We start from the raw sequence: 13,123 nt of genomic DNA, 5'->3' as shown, positions 1-13,123 counted from the left end.
TTACTTAGGCACCAACAGGGGGGGTCTTAGGTTTAGGCATCAACAGGGGGGTCTAGGGGTTAGGGGTAGGTACAGGGAGGGTTACTTAGTAATTTTTTTTTAAAACGTTATTATATGTTTCACTATTTAAACGAAAGATTAACGTTTTTTACAATTGCCGATTTAATGCACATTATTTAATGATTTATAACTTTAAAAAACAATAATTTTAAACGAAATACAGTACAATACAATTTTAAACGTTATCCATGCTTATCGTTAAAAACCTGGCGCCCTTTTTTCCCAGCGCCCCTTTTTAACGTACGCCACTGCTAACAGTCTCCCATTGTGAGTACGATCCATTGACCACCACTCTTTATTTTCTGTCCATTAGCCAGTTCCCTATCCATGAACACAGACTCTTCCCCAGTCCTTGCATCCTCAACTTTTGCACCAGACTTCTGTGGGGAACAGTGTCGAAGGCCTTTGCAAAGTCCAAGTATATCACATCTACAGCATTCCCAATATCCACATTATTGCACGACTGGACAAATTAGATTGTATTAATCAGATTGGACCAATCGCAATTGCATTATTGAACCAATCACATTGTATGATGGTGGCTGGATAGTGTACTGGTTAAGGGCTCTGCCTTTGACATGGGAGACCAGGGTTTGAATCCTGGCTAGGTCAAGTACCTATTCAGTAAGGAGTTCAAGGCAAGACTCCCTAACACTGCAGGGTGGCCTCCTGAGCGCGTCCCAGTGGCTGCAGCTCTTGAGCGCTTTGAGTCCGAAAGGAGAGAAGCGCTATACAAGTGTTCGGATTATGATAGGAGCAATGATATTAAACCAATCACAGTGGACTAATCACATTGCACAATTGGACCAATTAGATTGGGCCACTAAGGTTGGATCAATCACATTGCATGATTTGACCAACTGGATTGCACAATTGGACAAATTGTGCAATTTAATTGATTCAATCTGAATTTGTGCAATTGTGACCCCGGTCATCCTGTGACTGACTGTGCCAAGTTTGAGGACCCTATCATTAGCAGTCTAAGAACAGCTGCAGTTTAAATACTTATAGGTAATTATGGCTGCCATTATAGCTCCAGGGCCCCGGGGTGCGTGGGGAGCTGGCAGAATGGAGCTGGGATGGCGCTGCAGGGGCCTCAGCAGAGGTCGGAGCCCCGGGGCAAACGCCCCCTTTGCCTCTATGGTAGTGCCGGCCCTGATGATATGAATGGTAAACCCCTAATGGGAAGCCCCGTGGATTATCTCAGATGTGAGGCAGCTGCAGCCGACCAGCTTCCTGAGCCACTGTCAGGGAACAATGATTACCCCGGAGATTGTCTGAGGGTCAGTGATTTCATCACTAATAATGGGAACCTGAGAACCAGTGGAAGATTCCCGGCAGAGGACCCTCCCGGCCAGGCAAACTGCCGTTATGGCAATACTTTCAGACTCATCAGTCTGGTGGAGAAAAGGGATGACCTCACTACGCCTCTCACAAAGTTTTAAAACCTGGTGATGGTGGAAACAGGTCCTCGATAGGGATGGCAGAAGCTTTCGCCAGGCAAACAGAGGCCGGTGAAAAGTCGCTGCTCACCAGCTCGCCTTAGCGGGTAACAGAATAGACGGTTCCCTCCCGCCCTGAACTTTCCCATAGGGCCATTTCTGACCCTTCAGCCTGAGTCAGGTGGAACAGGATCTGATCATCCGGGCCATTCCCCCTCCATATAGGCACGATCTTGCCGGCCATTTTACAGTCTGCCTTAGATAGAGTGACCATACGTCCCAGATTACCTGGGACGGGTCCCAGATTCGGGGTCCCCTGTCCCAGGCTGGCTTGGGTCCCAGGAAAAGTCCCACTTTTAGATGCAGGACGTCCCAGCTGCGGGAGTATGTGACATCAGTGTTCCGTCCTCGGCCCACCGCCGCCCTGCTCTGCCCTGCTGCTACTGCTCCCCTCCCTCCCTGTCTTCTGCCTGCATTGAATTGGCTAACAACTGGATTCCTGTCGCAGTCTGCCCCGCCCCCCGCTGTTTAAAGGGAACCTAAACTGAGAGGGGTATGGATTTTTCTTTTAAACAATACCAGTTGCCTGGCAGCCTTGTTGCTCTCTATGTCTGCAGAAGTGGCTGAATGACACACCTGAAACAAGCATGCAGCTAATCCAGTCTGACTTCAGTCAGAGCTAGAGTGACCAGACGTCCCGGATTGCCCGGGACACGTCCCGGATTCGGGGTCCGCTGTCCCAGGCTTAATGAGGTCCCGGGAAACGTCCCGCTTTCAGCAGCGGGACGTCCCGGCCTCGGGACTCTGGCCACTCTCTCCTCAATGAACTGGCAGCGGCGTCTATAGACGCCGTGCCAGTTCATTGCCCGCAGCCCCGCTCCAGCCTCGTCTTCCGGTGTCTGTTTCCGACACCGGCAGGCGAGCAGGGCTACGGCAAGATGGCTGCCGAAGCCCTGTACTGGAGACCTATTTGTGTCACTAGTACAGGGCTTCGGGCGCCATCTTGCCGTAGCCCTGTCAGCGCGGGAGAGAAGAGCAGGAGGAGGAAGACGGTCCCGGGACGGAGCAGCGCGCCAGAGGCCGGACACTTCTGCCAGGTGAGTAAATGCTTTCTTTTCCAGGTGAAATGTTTGCCCGCATTGTTTCTTTTCCAGGTGAAATGTTTGCCCGCATTGTTTCTTTTCCAGGTGAAATGTTTGCCCGCATTGTTTCTTTTCCAGGTGAAATGTTTGCCCGCATTGTTTCTTTTCTGGTGAAATGTTTGCCCGCATTGTTTCTTTTCCAGGTGAAATGTTTGCCCGCATTGTTTCTTTTCCAGGTGAAATGTTTGCCCGCATTGTTTCTTTTCTGGCGAAATGTTTGCCCGCAGTGCGTTTCTTTTCTGGCGAAATGTTTGCCCGCATTGCGTTTCTTTTCTGGTGAAATGTTTGGCCGCAGTGCGTTTCTTTTCTGGTGAAATGTTTGGCCGCAGTGCGTTTCTTTTCTGGTGAAATGTTTGGCCGCAGTGCGTTTCTTTTCTGGTGAAATGTTTGCCCGCAGTGCGTTTATTTTATACTGACATGTTGCCTATTGCGTTTATTTTCTGGTGTCCGGGGTAACTGTTACTGCATTTATTATTTAATGGTCATAGATGGCTATGTTTGCTGCTTTGTGGTTACGGTATACTATTAGCATCACACAGTTTCTGCACACCCTGATACAAAGTCTCGTTTGTCCACATCATGGCGTAAACACTGCTTTCTTATGCCTCGCTGTTACATCATTACGTTAGCTCCGCCCATACAATGTCATGGCCACGCCCATTTTTTCGGCGCGGCGCGCTGCGCGCGCCGCAGCCCCCCTCCCCCAGTCTTCGCCGCTGCGTGCTCCTCCCTCCTTCCCACTTTTCGCCGCGGCGCGCTGCGCGCTCCGCCCCCCCCCCCACACCCCCCCCCCCCCCCCCCCGTCCCAGGTTGGACCCACAAAAATATGGTCACTCTACCTTAGACTCTTACACACTAGAGCCCTATTCCTGCGTTTTAACCAAGGTAAAGTCCATAGACTTTCATTTTACCTTTCACACCCGACGCTGCGTTTCGGTGCATTGATTTTCAACACACCCGGGAGCGTTTTCCTGCCGGGTGAATAATAGCTACCGCCGCTGATTGTGTCGCACCGCAACATCCCGACAACACATCACATGCTATTCAACGCGTGCAGGAGAACGGCTCCTGCACGTGTTGTCTGCTGTGAATGAGCCCTTAGTGTAGGGAGTAGAGGTGCTGCCTGCTGTGCTGAAGATACAGGGACAGTGTTAGAGTGTGAGCTCCTCCGAGGACAGTCAGTGACATGACTATGCACTCTGTAATGTGCTGCAGAACATGTCAGTGCTATATAAATACATAATAATAATATGGTAGGACATTAGACTATGACTATGGTAGGATTAGAGTGTGAGCTCCTCTGAGGACAGTCAGTGACATGACTATGTACTCTGTAATGTGCTGCAGAAGATGTCAGTGCTATATAAATACATAATAATAATATGGTAGGACATTAGACTATGACTATGGCAGGATTAGCGTGTGAGCTCCTCTGAGGACAGTCAGTGACATGACTATGTACTCTGTAATGTGCTGCAGAAGATGTCAGTGCTATATAAATACATAATAATAATAATATGGTAGGACATTAGACTATGACTATGGTAGGATTAGAGTGTAAGCTCCTCTGAGGACAGTCAGTGACATGACTATGCACTCTGTAATGTGCTGCAGAAGATGTCAGTGCTATATAAATACATAATAATAATATGGTACGACATTAGACTATGACTATGGCAGGATTAGCGTGTGAGCTCCTCTGAGGACAGTCAGTGACATGACTATGTACTCTGTAATGTGCTGCAGAAGATGTCAGTGCTATATAAATACATAATAATAATAATATGGTAGGACATTAGACTATGACTATGGTAGGATTAGAGTGTAAGCTCCTCTGAGGACAGTCAGTGACATGGCTATGTACTCTGTAATGTGCTGCAGAAGATGTCAGTGCTATATAAATACATAATAATAATATGGTAGGGCATTAGGCTATGACTATGGTAGGATTAGAGTGTGAGCTCCTCTGAGGACACTCAGTGACATGACTATGTACTCTGTAATGTGCTGCAGAAGATGTCAGTGCTATATAAATACATAATAATAATATGGTAGGATATTAGACTATGACTATGGTAGGATTAGAGTGTGAGCTCCTCTGAGGACAGTCAGTGACATGACTATGTACTCAGTAATGTGCTGCAGAAGATTTCAGTGCTATATAAATACATAATAATATGGTAGGACATTAGACTATGACTAGTAGGATGGTAGGATTAGATTGTAAGCTCCTCTGAGGACAGTCAGTGACATGACTATGTACTCTGTAATGTGCTGCAGAAGATGTCAGTGCTATATAAATACATAATAATAATGTGGTAGGACATTAGACTATGACTATGGTAGGATTAGAGTGTGAGCTCCTCCGAGGACAGTCAGTGACATGACTATGCACTCTGTAATGTGCTGCAGAAGATGTCAGTGCTATATAAATACATAATAATAATATGGTAGGACATTAGACTATGACTATGGTAGGATTAGAGTGTGAGCTCCTCCGAGGACAGTCAGTGACATGACTATGCACTCTGTAATGTGCTGCAGAAGATGTCAGTGCTATATAAATACATAATAATAATATGGTAGGACATTAGACTATGACTATGGTAGGGTTAGAGTGTGAGCTCCTCTGAGGACAGTCAGTGACATGACTATGTACTCTGTAATGTGATGCAGAAGATGTCAGTGCTATATAAATACATAATAATAATATGGTAGGACATTAGACTATGACTATGGTAGGATTAGAGTGTGAGCTCCTCTGAGGACAGTCAGTGACATGACTATGTACTCAGTAATGTGCTGCAGGAGATGTCAGTGCTATATAAATACATAATAATAATATGGTAGGGCATTAGGCTATGACTATGGTAGGATTAGAGTGTGAGCTTCTCTGAGGACACTCAGTGACATGACTATGTACTCTGTACAGTGCTGCAGAAGATGTCAGTGCTATATAAATACATAATAATAATATGGTAGGACATTAGACTATGACTATGGTAGGATTAGAGTGTGAGCTCCTCTGAGGACAGTCAGTGACATGACTATGTACTCAGTAATGTGCTGCAGAAGATTTCAGTGCTATATAAATACATAATAATATGGTAGGACATTAGACTATGACTAGTAGGATGGTAGGATTAGATTGTAAGCTCCTCTGAGGACAGTCAGTGACATGACTATGTACTCTGTAATGTGCTGCAGGAGATGTCAGTGCTATATAAATACATAATAATAATATGGTAGGACATTACATTATGACCATGGTAGGATTAGATTGTGAGCTCCTCTGAGGACAGTCAGTGACATGACTATGTACTCTGTAATGTGTTGCAGAAGATGTCAGTGCTATATAAATACATAATAATAATATGGTAGGACATTAGACTATGACTATGGTAGGATTAGAGTGTGAGCTCCTCTGAGGACAGTCAGTGACATGACTATGTACTCTGTAATGTGCTGCAGAAGATGTCAGTGCTATATAAATACATAATCATAATAATATGGTAGGACATTAGACTATGACTATGGTAGGATTAGATTGTGAGCTCTTCTGAGGACAGTCAGTGACATGACTATGTACTCTGTAATGTGCTGCAGAAGATGTCAGTGCTATATAAATACATAATCATAATAATATGGTTGGACATTAGACTAGGACTATGGTAGGATTAGATTGTGAGCTCCTCTGAGGACAGTCAGTGACATGACTATGTACTCTGTAAAGTGCTGCAGGAGATGTCAGTGCTATATAAATACATAATAATAATATGGTAGGACATTAGACTATGACTATGGTAGGATTAGAGTGCGAGCTCCTCTGAGGACAGTCAGTGACATGACTATGTACTCTGTAATGTGCTGCAGGAGATGTCAGTGCTATATAAATACATAATAATAATATGGTAGGACATTAGACTATGACTATGGTAGGATTAGAGTGTGAGCTCCTCTGAGGACAGTCAGTGACATGACTATGTACTCTGTAATGTGCTGCAGGAGATGTCAGTGCTATATAAATACATAATAATAATATGGTAGGACATTAGACTATGACTATGGTAGGATTAGAGTGTGAGCTCCTCTGAGGACAGTCAGTGACATGACTATGTACTCTGTAATGTGCTGCAGGAGATGTCAGTGCTATATAAATACATAATAATATGATAGGACATTAGACTATGACTATGGTAGGATTAGAGTGTGAGCTCCTCTGGGGACAGTCAGTGACATGACTATGTACTCTGTAATGTGCTGCAGAAGATGTCAGTGCTATATAAATACATAATAATAATATGGTAGGACATTAGACTATGACTATGGTAGGCAGGGGCGTAGCAATAGGGGTTGCAGAGGTAGCGACCGCATCGGGGCCCTTGGGCCAGAGGGGCCCTGAAGGGCCCTCCCTCAACTACAGTATTAGCTCTCTATTGGTCCTGTGTTCATAATAATCACTTCTATAGATACTTTGAATAGTGGTAATCATTAACAAACTGTTCCCCATCCCCTTCTTGCACCTCTGACACTGTAGTTGCCATTGGCAGGTTTTGGTGCGCCGTATCAATTGTTATGTATAGAGTGCTTGGGGGGCCCCATTGTAAAACTTGCATCGGGGCCCACAGCTCCTTAGCTACGCCACTGATGGTAGGATTAGAGTGTGAGCCCCTCTGAGGACAGTCAGTGACATGACTATGTACTCTGTAATGTGCTGCAGGAGATGTCAGTGCTATATAAATACATAATAATAATATGGTAGGACATTAGACTATGACTATGGTAGGATTAGAGTGTGAGCTCCTCTGAGGACAGTCAGTGACATGACTATTTACTCTGTAATGTGCTGCAGAAGATATCAGTGCTATATAAATACATAATAATAATATGGTAGGACATTAGACTATGACTATGGTAGGATTAAAGTGTGAGCTCCTCTGAGGACAGTCAGTGACATGACTATGTACTCTGTACAGTGCTGCAGGAGATGTCAGTGCTATATAAATACATAATAATAATATGGTGGGACATTACACTATGACTATGGTAGGATTAGAGTGTGAGCTCCTCTGAGGACAGTCAGTGACATGACTATTTACTCTGTAATGTGCTGCAGGAGATGTCAGTGCTATATAAATATATAATAATAATATGGTAGGACATTAGACTATGACTATGGTAGGATTAGAGTGTGAGCTCCTCTGAGGACAGTCAGTGACATGACTATGTACTCTGTAATGTGCTGCAGAAGATGTCAGTGCTATATACAGTACACAACAGTCACACATGCATACCACACAAAATACTCTTCATACACACACATTATGCTCAGTCTATATACACACACATCATGTTTTGCAAGCAAAGCATGCGATAGTGCATGTGATGTGGACAGGTGGGATAAAACAGAATGCATTTGTTTTGTTGAGGGAATTATCACACAGGAGCCAGAGACTATGCGTGAGTCAGGCTGCAGAGAGTCGCTCCTTTCTAAATAAGGAATGGTTGATGTAGGTTGCATTTCAATATCAAGGCTGCTGTGAGGTTGGAGGGCGAGCCTGGACCATTATCAGGACATTTCAAAGCAGCCTCAGCAAAGGAGACGGCTTCTGCATTTCAAAGAGTGTCAGCGAGGGGCAAGGATCAGCATACCACCTGCTGGAGGCAAGTATGACATCCACACAACTTCTCTCACACCGAGATAGGCAATGTCAGCACCACCAAACACTGACACAACTTCTCTTACACCGAGATAGGCAATTTCAGCACCACCAAACACTGACACAAGTTCTCTCACACCGAGATAGGCAATGTCAGGACCACCAAACACTGACACAACTTCTCTCACACCGAGATAGGCAATGTCAGCACCACCAAACACTGACACAACTTCTCGCACACCGAGATAGTCAATGTCAGCAATAAACACTGACACAACTTCTCGCACACCGAGATAGGCAATGTCAGCACCACCAAACACTGACACAACTTCTCTCACACCAAGATAGTCAATGTCAGCAATAAACACTGACACAACTTCTCGCACACCGAGATAGGCAATGTCAGCACCACCAAACACTGACACAACTTCTCTCACACCGAGATAGGCAAGGTCAGCACCACCAAGCACTGACACAACTTCTCTCACACCGAGATAGGCAATGTCAGCACCCCCAAACACTGACACAACGTCTCTCACACCGAGATAGGCAACGTCAGCACCACCAAGCACTGACACAACTTCTCTCACACTGAGATAGGCAATGTCAGCACCACCAAACACTGACACAACTTCTCTCACACCGACATAGGCAATGTCAGCACCAAACACTGACACAACTTCTCTCAGACCGAGATAGGCCACGTCAGCACCACCAAACACTGACACAACTTCTCTCACACCGAGATAGGCAATATCAGCACCACCAAACACTGACACAACTTCTCTCACACCAAGATAGGCAAGGTCAGCACCACCAAGCACTGACACAACTTCTCTCACACCGAGATAGGCAAGGTCAGCACCACCAAGCACTGACACAACTTCTCTCACACCGAGATAGGCAACGTCAGCACCACCAAACACTGACACAACTTCTCTCACACTGAGATAGGCAATGTCAGCACCAAACACTGACACAACTTCTCTCACACCCAGATAGGCAATGTCAATACCACCAAAAACTGACACAACTTCCCTCACACCGAGATAGGCAAGGTCAGCACCAAACACTGACACAACTTCTCTCACACCGAGGTAGGCAATGTCAGCACCACCAAACACTGACACAACTTCTCTCACACCGAGATAGGCAATGTCAGCACCACCAAACACTGACACAACTTCTCTCACACCGAGATAGGCAACGTCAGCACCACCAAACACTGACACAACTTCTCTCACACTGAGATAGGCAAGGTCAGCACCAAACACTGATACAACTTCTCTCACACCTAGATAGGCAATGTCAGCACCAAACACTGACACAACTTCACTCACACTGAGATAGGCAATGTCAGCACCAAACACTGACACAACTTCTCTCACACCTAGATAGGCAATTTCAGCACCAAACACTGACACAACTTCTCTCACATCGAGATAGGCAATGTCAGCACAAAACACTGATAAAACTTGTCGCACACCCAGATAGGCAATGTCAGCACCAAACACTGACACAACTTCTCTCACACCGGGATAGGCAACGTCAGCAACACCAAACACTGACACAACTTCTCTCACACCGAGATAGGGAACGTCAGTACCACCAAACACTGACACAACTTCTCTCACACCGAGATAGGCAATGTCAGCACCAAACACTGATACAACTTCTCTCACACCTAGATAGGCAATGTCAGCACCAAACACTGACACAACGTCTCTCACACCGAGATAGGCAATGTCAGCACCAAACACTGACTCAACTTCACTCACACTGAGATAGGCAATGTCAGCACCAAACACTGACACAACTTCTCTCACACCGACATAGGCAAGGTCAGCACCAAACACTGACACAACTTCTCTCACACCGAGATAGGCAATGTCAGCACCACCAAACACTGACACAACTTCTCTCACACCGACATAGGCAAGGTCAGCACTAAACACTGACACTACTTCTCGCACACCCAGATAGGCAATGTCAGCACCACCAAACACTGATACAACTTCTCTCACACCGCGATAGGCAAAGTCAGCATCAAACACTGACACAACTTCTCTCACACCGACATAGGCAAGGTCAGCACTACCAAACACTGACACAACTTCTCTCAGACCGAGATAGGCCACGTCAGCACCACCAAACACTGACACAACTTCTCTCACACCGAGATAGGCAATGTCAGCACCACCAAACACTGACACAACTTCTCTCACACCAAGATAGGCAAGGTCAGCACCACCAAGCACTGACACAACTTCTCTCACACCGAGATAGGCAAGGTCAGCACCACCAAGCACTGACACAACTTCTCTCACACCGAGATAGGCAACGTCAGCACCACCAAACACTGACACAACTTCTCTCACACTGAGATAGGCAATGTCAGCACCAAACACTGACACAACTTCTCTCACACCCAGATAGGCAATGTCAATACCACCAAACACTGACACAACTTCCCTCACACCGAGATAGGCAAGGTCAGCACCAAACACTGACACAACTTCTCTCACACCGAGGTAGGCAATGTCAGCACCACCAAACACTGACACAACTTCTCTCACACCAAGATAGGCAATGTCAGAACCAAACACTGACACAACTTCACTCACACTGAGATAGGCAATGTCAGCACCAAACACTGACACAACTTCTCTCACACCTACAGTGGAGGAAATAATTATTTGACCCCTCACTGATTTTGTAAGTTTGTCCAATGACAAAGAAATGAAAAGTCTCAGAACAGTATCATTTCAATGGTAGGTTTATTTTAACAGTGGCAGATAGCACATCAAAAGGAAAATCGAAAAAATAACCTTAAATAAAAGATAGCAACTGATTTGCATTTCATTGAGTGAAATAAGTTTTTGACCCCTCTAACAATAAAAGACTTAATACTTAGTGGAAATACCCTTGCTTGCAAGCACAGAGGTCAAACGTTTCTTGTAATTGATGACCAAGTTTGCACACATTTTAGGAGGAATGTTGGTCCACTCCTCTTTGCAGATCATCTCTAAATCCCTAAGGTTTTGAGGCTGTCTCTGTGCAACTCTGAGCTTGAGCTCCCTCCATAGGTTTTCTATTGGATTAAGGTCCGGAGACTGACTAGGCCACTCCATGACCTTAATGTGCTTCTTCTTGAGCCACTCCTTTGTTGCCTTTGCTGTATGTTTTGGGTCACTGTCGTGCTGGAACACCCATCCACGACCCATTTTCAGTTTCCTGGCAGAGGGAAGGAGGTTGTCGTTCAGGATTTCACGATACATGGCTCCGTCCATTTCCCCGTTAATGCGATTAAGTTGACCTGTGCCCTTAGCAGAAAAACACCCCCAAAGCAAAATGTTTCCACCCCCATGCTTGACGGTGGGGACGGTGTTTTGGGGGTCATAGGCAGCATTTTTTCTTCCTCCAAACACAGCGAGTTGAGTTAATGCCAAAGAGCTCTATTTTGGTCTCATCAGACCACAGCACCTTCTCCCAGTCACTCACAGAATCATTCAGATGTTCATTGGCAAACTTCAGACGGGCCTGCACGTGTGCCTTCTTGAGCAGGGGGACCTTGCGAGCCCTGCAGGATTTTAATCCATTGCGGTGTAATGTGTTTCCAATGGTTTTCTTGGTGACTGTGGTCCCTGCTAATTTGAGGTCATTCACTAACTCCTCCCGTGTAGTTCTAGGATGCTTTTTCACCTTTCTCAGAACCATTGACACCCCACGAGGTGAGATCTTGCGTGGAGCCCCAGAGCGAGGTCGATTGATGGTCATTTTGTGCTCCTTCCATTTTCGAACAATCTCTCCCAGCTTCTTGCTAATGGTTTTGTAGCCCATTCCAGCCTTGTGCAGGTCTACAATTTTGTCTCTGACATCCTTGGACAGCTCTTTGGTCTTTCCCATGTTGGAGAGTTTGGAGTTTGATTGATTGATTGATTCTGTGGACAGGTGTCTTTTATACAGGTGACTAGTTAAGACAGGTGTCCTTAATGAGGGCGACTAATTGAGTAGAAGTGTCTAACCATTCTGTGGGGGCCGGAACTCTTAATGGTTTGTAGGGTTTCAAAAACTTATTTCACTCAATGAAATGCAAATCAGTTGCTATCTTTTATTTAAGGTTATTTTTTCGATTTTCCTTTTGATGTGCTATCTGCCACTGTTAAAATAAACCTACCATTGAAATGATACTGTTCTGAGACTTTTCATTTCTTTGTCATTGGACAAACTTACAAAATCAGTGAGGGGTCAAATAATTATTTCCTCCACTGTAGATAGGCAATTTCAGCACCAAACACTGACACAACTTCTCTCACACCGAGATAGGCAATGTCAGCACCAAACACTGATACAACTTGTCGCACACCCAGATAGGCAATGTCAATACCACCAAACACTGACACAACTTCCCTTACACCGAGATAGGCAAGGTCAGCACCAAACACTGACACAACTTCTCTCACACCGAGGTAGGCAATGTCAGCACCACCAAACACTGACACAACTTCTCTCACACCAAGATAGGCAATGTCAGCACCAAACACTGACACAACTTCACTCACACTGAGATAGGCAATGTCAGCACCAAACACTGACACAACTTCTCTCACACCTAGATAGGCAATTTCAGCACCAAACACTGACACAACTTCTCTCACACCGAGATAGGCAATGTCAGCACCAAACACTGATACAACTTGTCGCACACCCAGATAGGCAATGTCAGCACCAAACACTGACACAACTTCTCTCACACCGGGATAGGCAACGTCAGCAACACCAAACACTGACACAACTTCTCTCACACCGAGATAGGGAA

Source organism: Hyperolius riggenbachi, chromosome 6 (genome assembly GCF_040937935.1).
Source record: "Hyperolius riggenbachi isolate aHypRig1 chromosome 6, aHypRig1.pri, whole genome shotgun sequence".
Taxonomy (NCBI): domain Eukaryota; kingdom Metazoa; phylum Chordata; class Amphibia; order Anura; family Hyperoliidae; genus Hyperolius; species Hyperolius riggenbachi.
The sequence above is the reverse complement of the archived record's forward strand: the minus strand, read 5'-3'. Positions refer to the sequence as shown.